This window comes from Microtus pennsylvanicus, chromosome 7, assembly GCF_037038515.1.
Source record: "Microtus pennsylvanicus isolate mMicPen1 chromosome 7, mMicPen1.hap1, whole genome shotgun sequence".
Lineage (NCBI taxonomy): Eukaryota > Metazoa > Chordata > Mammalia > Rodentia > Cricetidae > Microtus > Microtus pennsylvanicus.
Genome location: NC_134585.1, coordinates 39,031,096 through 39,048,468, shown reverse-complemented (window position 1 = coordinate 39,048,468; position 17,373 = coordinate 39,031,096).

The following is a 17,373-nucleotide window of genomic DNA, read 5'->3' as shown; positions in this document are numbered from 1 at the left end:
TTTTCTAACTGTGTGGTGATTTCTCAAGCTGGTTCATACTGCTGATTATAATTTGAGATGAAATACTAACTTGGACTCTATGGTTATTTATAAGCTGCTAAATTTGTGCTAGAAGCTTCTAGAATGGTTCTCTGATCTCTCCACTTATTTCACTGGCATTTTTATAATCTTTAAAGTCCTTTTTACAGTCTATAATTATTCTTGAGTGAAGATAGGTTCACACCTTTTGTCACTGAACCGAAAAGTATCTCATTTCCTCTTGCTGTTGTCTAACAGTAAAATTTTACATGTGAAAATGTTTAAATGCTGGTATATTTTTATCCAATAAATCTTTAAACAAATATGACACTAGGAATTATATATACATACATATGAATAAATAAATATTAAAGGATGTGTATATGATTTTATTAAAATTTCTAGTTAAAATTTGAAAATGAATCAAGATCATAAACCATAAAAAATTATATATATATAATGTTAAATAATACATATCATATAAAATATAATTGAAAAACTAAAGTTTGGACAAAGTAGATACAATAGGGAACAAATACAACCCAAGAAATTAGGAAGAGCTATTAAATATGCCTTTAATATTAGAAATAGAGAGACAGTCATAATTTATTATAATTTTTTAAAGATCAAAATTCATCAAATGTTAGCTCATTTAACTCTTCTTTAAAAAGGTAATCCCCCTCATCAATCTTTATTTCAAATAACAAACCTCACAACTCTTTTTTCTATGTTCCAAATGAATTCATTATGTGGAAATTATTTTAGAAGAATTATTTAGAAGAAATCAACTATTTATTTCCAAATAAATTAAACCCAATTGCCTCAGTAATTAATGCAAAATCAAATAATTTGAACATCACTGTAAATATTTTCAAATAATCTGTTGCAATTACCAAATTTGATTGACTAATTATGAATATGAATTAAAGAATTGACAGCTTTAGCATCAACATTTAGTGATAGTCAACTAATAAAATTGGGAAGACAAATCCTCAAAACAAATATAATGTGATGGTTTGACTTTAGCTTAAAGAAAATAGGGATAAATTTAAAAATTTCTTTAAGCCTGTCCTAAATTTGAACAATCTTATCAATTTCAAATATTAGTAAAATTATTATGAACACTTTATTTTATAGAATATTGTTTTGATGAGGCCATGTTGATATCCATGGTCCCTGCTTGGCCCTGGAGACCATGTCCATGTCAGTTGCCAACCCAGCACCAAGTGATGATGGTGATGCTCCTGGTCTATGCTACTGCTGCGGGTCATGGTACTGTCCTTTGTCCATCCAGTCCATGTTGATATCTGTGGTCCATGCTGCAGTCAGGGACCATGTTCAGGTCCATCTTCTGTGGTACAACCAGAAGCTGTGTGGATAGCTATCATGCCGGAAACCAGTTTGATATCCATGATCCACGCTGATATCCATGGTGGCTATTATGGTGTCCACACTCCAGGATGCTGCTGGAGACCATGCTGCTCTGCATGGTCTTTCCAGCCAATGGAAACCATGATTATGCTGCTATCGGCACTTATAATTCAAGAAGCATTTGTTGTAGTGCTATGGAAGACTCTGGACTTATAATTGAGAATGAGAGACATTGAAGGCTTCTCTAACAGCTTCTTTCCCAATTCCAAAGGGAGAGAAACAATCTAGACAGGAAGCCAGTGAGAAAAGTCCTTAAAACTTATGAAGAAGATCCTGAAGTGTAGCACTGCACAATTGTTGACTCTGAGGGGATGGGAAAAGACACACTTATCTTTAAGGAACTTGCCACTGGAAGCCACTGGAAGTTTGATCATGCTCGAAATTAGCATATGGGCAACACAAATTGCACTTGGTGTACTTTTAGGGAGAGGACTGCTAAAGGTGGGAAAGTGGGCCTATGGAGAATGAGAAGTGTGTGTGTGTGTGTGTGTGTGTGTGTGTGTGTGTGTGTGTGTGTGTGTTAAGGACACATATCATGAAATTCCCAAATAATCAATAGAAATATTACATTGGAAGAAATAATGATTTGAGATTTCTAATGTGTCATTATTTGGTGTCTGTGAGTCTATAAATATGCAGATCTATACTCTCAGAGTTTATTTTGAAAATCTCAGGTACAAAATGCAAAGGTACTTGTTTTCCTATTTTGAAGTGTTTTGACAAACTGAACATTGATATGTTCTACAATTTAACTAACTGAATCAAATGATGACATACTATATTAGAAGATTTAATGCAGCGTTTCAGATACCTTCTTTGTATTGTCATTGTTACTCAGAAAATTTTGAAACACAACATAACCTGCTTAAATGTGTTTTCCATCTGAACCTGCTTTACTGTCTATCTGTAACCTTTTCTCTCTGCATGAGCAAAACCATAAACCAGGCCTTATGGCTTAGGTCATGGTGCACCAGCAACTCAAGAACTCAAGCATGTAGGCAGTTGACATATCTCTGTACAGTGGCTGGCATGAGAGACATGAGACTAGAAAGACACATCTGGCTCTCTCTCTCTCTCTCTCTCTCTCTCTCTCTCTCTCTCTCTCTCTCTCTCTCTGTGTGTGTGTGTGTGTGTGTGTGTGTGTGTTTAGAAACTTTTTTGAAAAGCTTTCTCAGGTATTATGTGGATATACATAACCCCAAATTGGGCACCATTATTAGCTGGACTTTCTGTGCCCCACTTGCAAGGTTCCAAATAACCACATAGCAACATCTTATTAATTATAAAAGCTCAGCCAATAGCTTATGCTTGTTATTAATCAGTTCTTAGGTCTTAAATTAACCCATTTCTTTTCACCTGTGTTCTTTTACATGGTTCAGTTATCTTTGTTTTGTATTGCCCATACTGCTTCTTCTCTGGATTCACCCTTCTTCCCAGCATTCTCTATGCCCTGAAAAATGCCTACCTATTGGCCATTCAGCTTGTATTAGACCAATCAAAGTAACAAATCTTTACAATGTACAAAATGATTTTTCTGTAACACCCCTGTTTAGTCTGACTACCCAAGTTTGTATAACAGCTGAATTTTAGGTTTGTATAGGAGTCACATATCATCTTTTATCTATACTGGCCAGATCCACCATGCTACAGCCAGCCTCTAGGTTTCAGATGACTGAGTAACTTCTCTTCAAAACATACTAGTCTAGTAGAAATATTTTCTAATGATAATTATCTAGATGAACCTCAGGACACAGAATTTAAAGAATAATCATTAACTTCAACAAAGAATTAAAGACTCTAAAGAATGAACACATAAACAGCTCAATGAAATTAAGGAGGAAAATCTGAGGGAAAATAAATATTTCAGTGTTGTCCAAGAAAACAGAATCATATTGCTAACGGAAACAACACTCCCAGCACTCGGGAAGGACAGGCAGGCAGATCTTTGTGAGTTCGAGGCTCATCTACATGAGCTAGTTCTAGGACAGTCTCCAAAGCTACAGAGAAACCCTGTCTCGAAATAGAAGAAGAAGAAGAAGAGGAGGAGGAGGAGGAGGAGGAGGAGGAGGAGGAGGAGGAGGAGGAGGAGGAGAGAGAAGAAGAAGAAGAAGAAGAAGAAGAAGAAGAAGAAGAAGAAGAAGAAGAAGAAGAAGAAGAAGAAGAAGAAGAAGAAGAAGAAGGCGGCACAGGAAGCGTTATTTCTGACTAAAGAAAAGAATGAGCATAGCAGAGAGACTGTAGAGAGAAAAATAAAGCCCAAATGTGAACTGAAAAAGAACCATTCCAATAGACATGCCAAAGTGGACAGGGAAGACACTGGAGACTTGCAAACTCATAGAATGAACTACAGAATACTAATGAATGGGAGAAATTGTCTATCCCAGGAAAGAGCACACCAATTGGCTATCCAATACCAGGTGGACCTCTCTGAAAATATCTAAACAATGTTATACAATCTGAGGTTATATTTAGAAACATTTATTATACATATATCCATACAACAACAGTTAATAAAAAATGACCATGAATTGTAAAGAGAGCAATGAGGATTATATAATATTTAGAGAGAGGAATTAAGGGAGAAAGGTTGAAATACATTATAATCTCAAAAATTAAAACAAAATTGACATAGTATTCTCTTTTGTAAGTCAAAAGAGAACAAGATCATTTTGCCATAATTTTTGTTTTATGTTTAACTGAATAAGATATTATGTTTTGAAAATACATTTTCTATTTTAAATGTAAAATACTTCTGATATTTTTTCCATTTTTATTTATCTAACAGGTAAAACATCCAGTGTTGTTTTGAATAATAAATAACTTAAATTTTTCTCTTATAATTCACAGCATTGCAATAGGAATATGCCAAATCTGGCTAATACCATTGTTCTGACATGGCTACTTCAATGTGGTGGGAATAAAAGGAGGCTGAACTTAGGAAGTTGGTAAATTTTCTCATAATTTTAAAAGAAATTGTATGTGCCCAGTCAAATCTGTTTGGACACAATGATATGAGTATCTTGTGCCTCAATAAAGATTCAGCTTGGTGTCAAGCATTGCTCATTTTGTTTCATTTTCCTTGTTTCCTTATTTTCTTTTCTTCTCCTTCTTTTCTTTGTCTTTAACTTTCTGAAGATCCAAACCAGATGGATACTTCCAAGCATGGTGTTCTTGCATCCCCTGATTTGGCAGCAGTGAGGCCTGGCAGAGCCTTTGAAAGCTTTTTACTTGAGCAACTGATTTCCACTAGAGAATTTTCAGCAAAACACAATCTTCCTTTCTTCCACAGATGTTTTCTCTTTTTTGGTGTACATGACCTCGCACAAATTGTCTTGGGCAAAGCATAAGTGATGTTATTGTCTATCCAAATCACAGCACAGCCATTATTCTTTTCTCCCTGAGAGAAAAGCAAAGACCTCATTTATTATTTCTTTCTTAACGACAGACTTAATTTTTCCTACACCACCTTTGTTATTTGAGAGCTATCAGACTGTTGGCTTTTCTGAAACCACAATGATTTCAGCAATTAGTAGCATTCCAGGGGCTGATATCGAGTTAAAGAGGCACTCATTATACTCCTGTGGATTCCTGCTCACAACGGCTTCCTCAAGTGTGCCGCCAGTTGTCTCTACGAAGGCTTAAGAGGGTATAGAAGGATATTCAGCTGTTTCTTTAATCCAAGAAGAGAGCACTGGAGACTGCTGTGCTCCTCAATATATCTCATTTTCCTGCTAAGGCAATTATATTCAAACAGGTAGCCATCTTAAACTCATCAACCCTGCACCAACTCAGTGCCGGAAGTTCCATTCCCAGTGAATATCAGATTATTACTGAAGAATCTAGCAACCAGAGACTCACAAACATCAAATCACAAGCTGCTGGTTCTTTAAGTGAATTGAGAGAAGCATGCACAACATGTTTGATGGCTGAAATAAAACCCTCCCGTGAATTCTCAGATCAAGTTTTGCATAGCAAATAGCCCCAGTTTTCTAAGACATTCTAGGTAAACTCAACAATATTAGCCAGCTGGTATGTACTAATGAGAACTCAGCCTATCACTTCTGGGCATTCATTTTCTTCTCTTCCAAAAGTAACTCCACTAGTGGCATCCATGTAACTTTCCTCTTTGTTTCATTCCAAAAAGAGTCCAAAAGGAATAATTTCAGGCTTGTCCTTAGAGGAGCCTCTTATCCCATCAAGTAATTTGGACGTTAATTTATGCACAGGATAAAATCTGTTTATCCATTGTTCCTTCATAAACTCTCTCCAGACTTGATCTATTCTGCTTTGGCTCAAAAGTGACTAGGAATGATGTATACCAATCAGAAAACATTCTAAAAATATTATAATTAGGAAAATATGATGCTATGATGGGCCCAATAATGTACAATTGCTGAGAAATAAGAGAATAAATTATCTCCTAAACAGTTCACATTTCACAGAGGCTACAGTTTTCTGTGTTTTGAATGAATCAGATTACTCTAAAGATGTTTTCAGAAATGAGCACTGGCCACTGTGCAGAGACTCAATGTCTCTAATGACTCAAAACTTCTAATGCTGTTTTCCATTTTGGGCCAGCAACTCAGTCACTACTAATGGAGACCTCTGCTACCATCTCTGTGATTATACCAGCTAGGCCAGATTATACAATTTACATGATTTTTAACTCTGATTTAAAGGAAAAGTCTGGACCTTTTCAGAATGGTCCAATTCGAATGCCCATAAAATGGGGCATCTTCAGTACCACACCCTCTTGCAAGCCAGATTCTTACCATCATGATGGATCCCATTCCAGCACCTCTGCAGTTGATGCATGCTGATGGATTTCTCTGCTTCTGTCTAATAAACTTTTGTATTGCTTTTCATCTCTATTGAGAACAAAGAACCTGTGTGGTCACTGGATGCTCTAAACAGCCTCATTGTACTCAGAGCAGCAGCCAATTCAATGGAAACGACCCCTGCTGTTGTACCTGAAACAGATGGGTATTCTTTATGCACTGCCACAGAGGCCACTGGATCAATGCAGAGTGTGCAGGAGATAGCTAGACTGCTGGCAAGCAATCAGAAACTGACAGAGTTCAATTCACCACAATGGATCTTTCAAAGTTTAGTAATAACTTATTATTCTCATTTCTTGAAATAGCTTCTTTGTGAAAGGAAACAATATAGCAGATGCTTTCTAACATTATTTTCGGTATTGACGCTTTAAATGGACAAAATGGAGAAGTTAATGAAACACATTTTATGGTATATCATCTTTAAGGAGAGTTGGGGTTTCATTGTATATATTTCTGGCCATATAGTTCTGTCTTTTATTTAACAAGAACATTGTGTAAAAGTTAAAAGTGATAAGGTATCACCTATAAATTTAGATTCAAAGTCTTGAATAATTAATGAAGCTCCAATCATATTTGATAACAGTTCCCATTTTAGAGTATTTTTGAAGTCACCAGAGACCCCCTCCCTTTATAATTACCATTAAATTGGTAAGAATGAAAATATATTTAAACATAATTATCAGAAGGATAGATCTGGTTTCTTATTTAGAGACAATTTCGTTTGTGGAATTCTGAACTTATATTGTGGCAGTAAGTTTCCTTCATGAGATTATGGAATTTTCTGTATATGTGAATAACATTTTTTTTTGCTCAAGAGGAACATGTAATACATAAAATATTTTAAATTCAAATTTACAATCACAATTCAGTATTGTAAAAAAATTGAAGTATTACATTTAGGATATAAAATGATAACATTTTCATTATAAAATTTCTAAAATGATATAAATTTAATTGCAAATTTAAATGTTGCATTTTTGTATTTTTACAATATAGTAGTTGTTGATTTAACTATGATTTTTCATGTTAATGAAATTGCATCACATTTCATGAAGAATATTCTTATTAAATGTAGTTGAGGTAAATTAAAATAACCCATCTCAAAATATTCATCCTGTAACTACTCCTTGAAATAATCAGGTCACTTTATTCAACACTAAAGTTATCTCTTTATATTTGTTTGGGTTTGCTTCTAAATTTTCTGGCATACTAAAATCTACTTGTTCTGAAACACATTGTGGAAAAACTGTTATTTCAATCATTTCTGGGTTATGTATGCATACAGATGCATGCATGCGTATATGTGTGAATACAGGCCTCAGTACATAATAGAGTACATGGATCTAGTCAATTCTGTGAATGCAAACCCTTTAGTCATAGATGGAGAGATGCATACTACCTCTAAGAACATTGTAATAAAACTAAAATCACCAATTTAAAACTAAAAATAGTATAAACTTAAAGCATTTTATCGAATTAAAAGAGAAACATTTTAATGTGTATATTACTCATCTTATAAATAGTAACATGGTGTGAAAGGATACTATAAATATGTCAGCAGTGTGCTTAGTCTATCATATATTCATGAGAAAAAGCACTGCCTCTGATACAGTATTTAAGAGGATTGAGTCATGATATAATAGAAGTAAATTACATGAAATATGCGACAAAAACTAGTATCTGACTCTCTGGTATTTCTTCCAACAACTTGAAAATGGCATAGCAAAACCACATAGAACTTTTTAATACAATAACTTTCTCACAGCTATGAATATTAAATTAGGACAAAAATTAATGTTTTCTATGAATTTTGTTTATTTAATTCTAACTTGTAAAATTCTAGATGATAAGAAAATTCAGTTTTGGTAATAGCCTATTAAGTTACAGAAGCCTATTATTTGAAAAAATATAATATAAAATATAAATAAAATACTATAATAAAAATGTCAAAATTCTCACAATATAGTTTATCACACTATCACATAAAATATGTTGAGACTCAATTTATAGTTTAATAACTGTGTTCTTTTTGTGTAGTGTCCTCAGACATTTTGGTTATGTGCTAATATTCCCAGAACACATCATAATATAAATATCACACAAGAGTCATCCCCATTATTAGGAACCATTAAAATCTATGATGAAGAATACATATATATACTTTGGAGTAAAATGAAATGCCATTATAGATTTATACAAAGTGAAATGCCACTTTCTATAAATCTAGTGTATGTATGCCCTGGGGATTTCTTAGCTAAGGAATTATTAGGTACAAAACTTAGATTCTTCAGGAAAGGACAGCTATTGGAATAATCTCTATAAAAATTGTCTATTACCTATGATATGGAAATCTAAGCTATATTTTTTACTTGATAATTGTTCTTATTGTATATAGTTTTTAATTATGTTAGGATTAGAACCTCTCTATTTTAGGCTACAAGCAGGAGATGTTGGAATTAAGTCCAACAGCCATTTTGTGGGGCACCTTCACCCAAAGGGTGTTGTCTTCTCTGGAGATATATGATCCTGAAAGACCCAGAGTGAAGGGTCCTGAGCTCTCTTGAATGTTGTAAGAGTTTGAAGAGCCATGGCTTGAAGCTTCCTTATTCCCCTTTGGGAATTAAATTACAGCACCTGTATCAGAGACCTGGTCCCCAGTAGAAAGTGCAGAACAGCTGGTGCCAAAACCCAGATTCCTTATTGTCTTGTTGTCACTTGTGTCACTTGTGTGACTTTTGATATTAGTAAAAAGTAACACAATCCCCTGACTTCTCTCTTCATAATCATTCAATAATAACTCAAAGAAGACAAAAAGAAAAACAATAATGGAATAAGGAAATCAATACAAGATTTTAAAGCATGATTCAATGAAGGGAATAAGGGAAGAAAATTCACAATGAAATGAGAATTTTGATGAATAAAAACCTCACTTAAAACCCTCCTTAATGGAATTAGTGGATTATGGTGGAAGGGGAGTCAAGGATAGAGGACAGTTGAATTACTCAGTAAATATCTGTGGTGGTTTGAATGAGAAAGTTACCCACATGTTCAGATGTTTAAACACTTAGTTCCCAATTGATGACAATCTGGGAATATTTATCATATTGAAAAAAAGTGTGTCCGTAGAAATGGTATTGTTGTTTCAAAAACATGCATCATCACTACTTTGTTCCCACCTTGTGGTGGTTTGAATAAGAAAGTCCTCCAAACATCAGCCTGAGTGGTTTAAGCATTTCCATGGGAACCCCTTGGTCAATAACTGTACCAAATGCAACTCAGTCCCATGACTGATAGCCTTGCCTGGCTATAAAAGATGGCAAGTTCAGACTCCATTACTAGGAGTCCTCAATAGAGTCACTCACTCTATAGATTCTAGAAAGTTTCCATTGCCCTAGGTTTCCAGAACACCTCCCCACACACCCACCCCAATTACAATCACCTCTAGTAAAACTCTCTCCCTCCACTTTATCTCCCCACCACCTAATCACACTGCTCTTATCCCCACCCACCCTCAGTCTGCCCATAAAGTTTAAGCTATTTCCCCCTCCCATGGAGATTCATGCAAACTTCCTAGACTCTTCCTCTTTTAAAATCTCTTAATCTGTGGGTTGCAGTTTTGATTTTATTTAACAGCCAATATCTATTTATAAATGAATACATACCATATTTATCTTTCTGGGTTACATCACTCAAGATGATTTATTCAAGTTGCATTCATTTGTCTGAAAATTTCAAGATGTCATTGTTCTTTGTTTTGTCTTATTTCGTTTTTTCAAATGAAGAATACTCCATTGTGTAAATGTGCTACATTTTCTTTATCCATTCTTTGGTTGAAAGACATCTATGTTGTTTCCAGTTTCTTGCTATTATGAATAAAACTGCAATAAACGTAGTTGAACAAGTGCTGTTGTGGTAAAATGACGTATCTTTTGGGTATATACCAAAAAGTGGTATAGCTTGGTCTTGAGGTAGATCAAATTCCAATTTTCTGAGGAATGAACATATTGATTTCTATAGTGTCTATACAAGTTTACACTGCCAACAAAAATGGAAGAGTATTCTCCTTGTTTCACATCCTGATGCTAGGACAGAGGGTCACTCTCCAAAAACTGATAGTGGAGCCATATGCAGAGAACAACATACACACAGCTCACTGAAAGTAGAGAGGTCAAGCTGGTGCCATCATGGACCCTAAACCCCCATGTTCTTGTCTCTTTGGCATGAAAAACTTACTGAAAGGAAAAACACCCCAGCCACAAACACCTTGACCTATAACCTGACCTGCCTGTTTTATGTGCTGGAGTAATGATGGCACATAACTTGTTGGAGTGGCTAACCATAGTCTGGTTTATCTTTAGGCCCATGCCACAAAAGGGACTCCATGCCCCACACTACCTAGATGGCCAGGAATAAAGACTGGATAGCCTAGAGACCTAGGGAAAAACCAAACTCAACTGATCAAAACCTGCTGTGGAAGCTGCTTCCACTCCTTCATCCAGTAGACTTTAAAAAACAGCGGCAGCCATGTGTTCGCTCTCTTGCTTCCGGCCCCACTTCTGGCTACTAGACTCCTTTCCTGATCACGCAGAGGTCTGTTGTCTGTGGCGGTGATCTGTAAATTCTTTCCCCTTTAAATAAATAACCATTCACTTAATCGTAATTCCAAACTGGTGTCGGATTGTTTATGACTTACGCCTTCAAAAACCTAAAACAAACAAATAATATTCAATGAAAACAGAGAAAAGGAAAAAGAATGATATTCATAAGCTTATTTATTTGAAGGCTTGGTATCTAGTTAGTAGAACTGACTTGCAAGAATTTGAGGTGCAGTCTTATTGGAGTGGATATGATCTTGTTGGTAGAGGTGTGTCACTTTTTCAAAAGCCCTTCTCAGGAACTGTCTCGTCTCTGCTTACAAATTATGTGTCAGATATGAGCTCTTGGCTACTTCTCTACCACTGTGCTCCTGCCTTTAGTCATGCTTCACACCATGATGACAATGGACTAGCACCATAATGTGAGCCTCTATCTGCATTTTAGTCATTATGTCATAGTGTTGCATACAATTTACTTATTTGAAAAGGATATGCTTTTGATAACAATAGAGTAATAGTAGCCTTTGTACTTTCTGCATAGCATATACATCTATCGAGGTATCAAAATCTCTAACGTTTCAAAGAATAAATATAAACCAAGTTTAGAACTAGATACTCTTGCTTAACATAAAGAAATGGGATTACATTTCAACACACGTCTCTGAACCATAAATCAGAACAGTAAAAGATATTTGGTAACAGTTCTGTTTTAGTCAACATGAATAAGAGACTACATCAGAGCAAATGTCTCAGCAGACTCTGTGCTATTTTTTGACCTTTAACTATTTTTAATTAAAATATAATTACAAATACCCCATTTCCCTCTCCTTCTCCGCCCTCTTTCAAATCATTGCCTTCTCTTTTATAACAAGTGTTTTTACATATGCACACAAAAGAATAAGCATAAATACTATCTACTGCATTCATTCATTAATGCCTGAATATATATTTTTCTAGGAATGACAATGTGGTATTAGATAACTAATTCTGGGGCTCATTTAAGGGAAGACTAATTCTTTCTCTCTCGGTAGTCCATTGTTGCTTATAGTTCTTTGCCTAAGGGTGGGTTCCATGAGATTTCCCCCATCCTGCCTATGTCTACTAATTTTTCTGGCAGTGCTTGTGTCTTGTTTAGAAAGTCCTATTGTTGAAGAATCTTGGGTGAAATCTCTCTGTTATTTCCAGGAGATGCAATCTTACTACTAACATTCTCTTTCACTGACTCTTACAACTCTTTCTAACTAATGATCCCTGAACCTTTCATGTAGAAGTTGTGTTATAGATATATTCATGGGGTTAGGCACCTCATCATCAGTTGTTAGTTTGCATTTGACTAGTAGAGGCTTTCTCTACTACTCTCTGTCTGCTGCTACAAAAGAAAGAATATTTGAGGAGGAAAGAGATCGATACTTATGTGCGTAGGATAAGTTTTAGTATATGTTTAGAAATTATGTTATGTTAAGAAGGCAGTAATGATAGGTTCTCATCTAAGAGATATGACTTCACTAAACCTGATTGATGGTCTAGGTTTTTTGTACCAAAAATGGTTCCCTCTTGTTGAGTTGGTCTTAACTCCACATAGACAGTGACTAGTGACCTTCAAGATATGAGTGCCAGTTATTGAACCTTTAGAAATATCTTTGCATGCCTGTCTTGTTAGAGTTCATTGGTATGACAGGTAGGTAGGACTATTGATTTTTTCATTTCATTGGCAACTTGCATAGTACCCTCTAGTAATTTTAAAGCTAGTTTCTTTTAGGGAAATTTTTCAAATCCTATGTCCAAAGTCTGTTATGTCCTCAGTAATAAAGTCACACACTAACTTTTGGAAAGCAACAAAAAAATAGCAGTAAGATTCTATATTTTTTGGGGGATTCTTTAGGATACACTCCCAACTACCGACTTAAAATGAAGGGTATCATGCCAGATACTAGCATTTTTGTTAGTCTGTGGATCTTTGGAGTATTGATATCAGCCCAGATATTAGATACATTTATAAATAATTTAATGCAAATATAAAAAATGACTTCTGATGTCCAAACTCTTATTATGAAAATCCATTTCTTGATTTACTTAATAAAAGAATTTTACTATATTTGAAAATTGAAAGTTTATTCATTTTTATATGCTTCTACTAGGAAAGATTCATTTAAATCATTTTCCACTGAGATATAATTTCCATTTAATACCACAAATTTTGCTTTCAAAAAGATACTTTGATGTTAATAACAAATGAGCTAATTAAGGGCTAATATTCAATGAGTTTTACACACCTTGTTTGCATAAATGGTCCACAAAATATATCAAACCCCACTTTCAGCAACTTTAGGAGAAATTTATCAGTTAAGCTTTTTAGAAAGAAGTGGGTTTACACAATAGCAATAGCATTCCATTGTCTTCCCATTGATACTCGTCCTCATCCTCACACAATTAATCGCAGTTTAAATTCAATGCCAATCTTCTTGAGGGCCTTTTGATGTTAATTTCCTAAAATTTTCTGTTTGAATTTGATTTAAGCTCCTTAGAACTTTTAATACCTACTTTGTATTAAAAGAATTTAAGAAGATTGAAGAAGGATGAAGGTTTTTGAGAGACAAAATAACTTTCTAGAAAATGTAGGTGTTCTGTTCTACTTTACCTTTTAAGAGGAGCCAAATTTTTACTATTTCTGTCATCTATTGTATTTCCTAACTTATGAAGCAATGCTATACTTTTTAAATGAAAATTTATGTTTTATTATCATTATTCCACATATTTTATTCAGAAATAATAAAATAATTCCTAAAATTGTGAGGTAAGGAGGGAATAGCTAAAAGAACCATATCTGCATACTAATAATCTTCACAAGAAAAAACATCACTGAAAATACAGTCTTGAGAACTTTAAATGATTAGAGTAAAACATCTCTCTAAATCTCTCCTTGTCACATTATATAATCACATGTGCTCTCTCACTCGGTTCATGGGATTCACTTATAGTAAAAAGAAAAAAGTTACTTTAAGAAGAAAATCTGTTTTATTTTCTTTTACTTCTAACAAGTAGATATAAGGCTAAACATTTGTCAAAAGCCAGACTCCTATTCTTTAAGCTGTTATCACTTTCTCATTTCTTGAAAATGTTCTGGAGAAATGAATACAGGCAAAAATGGAGTCTCAGAATGTAAATTGAGATTAGCCTATGGATATTGTGTTATGGTGAGTCATTTACATGCTATAATTGGGTCATCTAACTATGTATGTCATTTTCCAGGGCCTTTAACACAGTACACAATTAATTGTTTAAGGACTAAGCTTGTATCTCACTCACATTTGTTTTCTTACTCTAAAGTCCAAAGATGGACTTTATGCTTAGCATAAAGTAAATTTATTTTACAGTTCCTTAAAAGAAATCATTATTTTCAATTAAACTCCTTAGTAAACTAAATAGTCTCTAAGTTTAGAAACTTGAATTGTACTTTATCTAATTCTAATTCTTAAACTGAACTGAGATTAAGAACAAAAAAAAAAAAAAGAACAAAAAAAATATCAGGACAGGTCAGTGGCCCAATGGATCTATCTTTGGGTCAAAAGAACAAAAGATATCAACATCTTCATGGGAAATAGTGAGCTGAATAAGAAGGCGTTTCATTACAAACTCTTTTTTTAACCATAATTTTTAAATTGGTTCTTTGATAACTTTACATCATGCATTTTAGTCTCACTTATTTCCAGTCTCTTTGTATCTATTCTTCACCCTTGTAGCATATCCCGGCCAATAGAAAATTTAAAAAGAAATAAAAAATAAAATAAAAAATATTAATTAAAAACAAAAAACTCACCCCCAAAACAGCTGGCCCCACCCCTCACCATGGTCTTGAAGAGTTGACTCTGCCCTTTGCCTAATGGAGTTGGTCCCAGAGACCGGAACTGTCCAACTCAGATATCTCCCAGGCACACACCCAGGGCTTTGAGTTGGCTCACTACAAACTCTACCCCATCTATGACCTCTTGGATCATAGCAGGTCTGATTCTCTCAAATCATAACCACATGACTCATTGGAGAGGATTTGGTAAGGGTTCAATAGTGATGATATACCAGAAATCAGAGAAAGGTCTTGAACCAGAAAAGAAACTCATTACATAGTTAACATTTGCAAGTAAAGGTGTTTGGACTAAAGGGTCTACTGCTTGACCCACTGCAGTGCTCCAATGCCACTAAAAGAATTGAAGAGGTGATGGGGAGGTTGGAAAAGTGGAGAACAGAAGTTAGTTTGTTTTTTTGTTTGTTTTTGTTATGCCTTTTTGCTGCCTTGTTTTGTAGTTTTTGTTTATTTAATATTCATTTTTATTACAAAGTCTTAAGAACTTTTTCTTAACCTGAGCAATGACTGCTTTACATTGTTTTCTTCTGAAGTTCTTAAACTATCCTAAACTGTGATAACCGTCACTATATCAATCAATGTTCCAGCTTGTGTATATTTTTAATTGACTTAATTAGATAACGATGACTTTGTAAAGTGATTTCAACTGTAACTACTTGTAAGCATAAAATAGCAGTGTTCATTCCTTGGATCATTCAGGCTTACACATAATTGATGAACAACTATATTCAAGAGCGGTATTGCCATTTGTTTACTACTCATTTCTTTCAACACATAAACAACACCAGAAATAAGCATACTTTTTTCTTGTTTCCTTAGAAATTGTTTCTATAGCAACCAAGTATATTGAATAGAAGAAAGACTCAAGAAATGTCACATAAAAATAAGTGAATTCACACTGAAAACATCTTTATATCATCTTTTCTCTTTTTTCCCAGCACAAAAGTTACTGCTAAGGAAAAAAAATAAGTCAAGGAGTATAGAAGGTATTACAATAATAAAATGTGATTTTATTTCTTCAATGAAGTTAAATAACTCAAAACTTCATGTACCATCTTAATACATAAATGCTTTGTGTGTTTTACATCGGTTTCAAGAACAATGTTAATTTATTTCCTAATGAATACTGTTTTATAATGAGCCTTCATAAGCTCCTAAAACAATGACTCTAGTCCCTTTGTGTGGTGCATTTTAGATAAATGATGTACACTAGTATGCATTATTCAGCTATTTAAATTTTATTTCAGTATCAATGCAGAAGTGTGAGGCTAAAAATGATTTTCTTCTAATAAATGTACACAAGTTAGACTTGTGTACATTTCTAATAAATGTAAGAAATTTCTAATAAATGTAGACAAGTACAACTGTAAACATTATATAAATAATTTAATTTCTAGGTTTTTGTTATTACTACTTTGGTTCAGTTTTGGTTTTCTTGACACAGTATCTCATTGTATAGCACAGATCGAGGTCTCACAATTCAGCTTCCACTCTGGATCCTAGGATTATAGCTGTGTGCCACCACCCAGCATACTATCAGTTGTTGCTATTGTGGTTCTTTTATTTGATCAATATCTAACATCCATTCTTCTGTTGCTATTTTGGATTCATAGCTTTATAAGTTTTCTGTGCATTTTATCAAATCCTTTACCTACTCTAGAAAAACAATTAAGATTTCTTAAAACAGCCCAAAGAAAATCTTTGCATGCTACAATGACACTTCTAAAAATCATGTTTGTGACTTGTTTTCAGCAATTTGCTGAATTTAAAGTGGCTTTCCTCTCAGTTCTGCAGAATACATAATTTTATTTCAAAGCTTATCTAAACATTATTTTCCAAGACAATTCTACAGTGACTTTGTCTTTCAACCCTGAATAGAACTTATCAAATCATTCTAGAACTAGTCTGACTTTTACAAGACTTGTATACTTCACACATGTAGTTGATTTCATTAAAAACTTTGTATCTTATGTATGGAATTTTTCCAACTTCTTCTAGCTTAAACTGAAATCAGTATTGTAGTGTGCTGAGTTACATAGCCCCAGACTATGTATGCTGAACCTCTAACTGCAGTGAACCTATGCTTGCCGATAGGTTCTGCCATGAACTATCGAAGGTAAAATGGAGTCATAAAGGTAGAATTGTGAACTGGTAGATTCAATATAGACAGATACCAGAGATCTCACACACAGAAAAAAAAGCCTCTGTGAAGATAATAACCGTCTGGCCATCTGCAAGCAGGAGACAGCCATCATCAAAAATGGGCCCTATGAGGACTTTTAACCTTTGACATTTAGCCTGCACGTATGTTAAGAAATAATTTTCTGATGTTGCAGTTACCCAGTCTATGGTATTTTATTGTTACAATTTATGCAGAATGACCTAAGAAAGGATTTGGAATTTCAATGTCTACACTCAAGAAATGACTTTGTTGTTCCTATATCACTCTCTGATACATATATGCTAATATAGGACTAGTTTCTATTGATTATTTCTCCTATGTTCAAATGCATTATAAACTTTCAAATATCAAAAGTTGTGTTTGAAATTGTTGGATGTGAACAGAGAAAATGTAGGTGCTTCAAATATTCATCAGTCTTCCAAATCTATTTAAATGTTATGTATAGGTTTA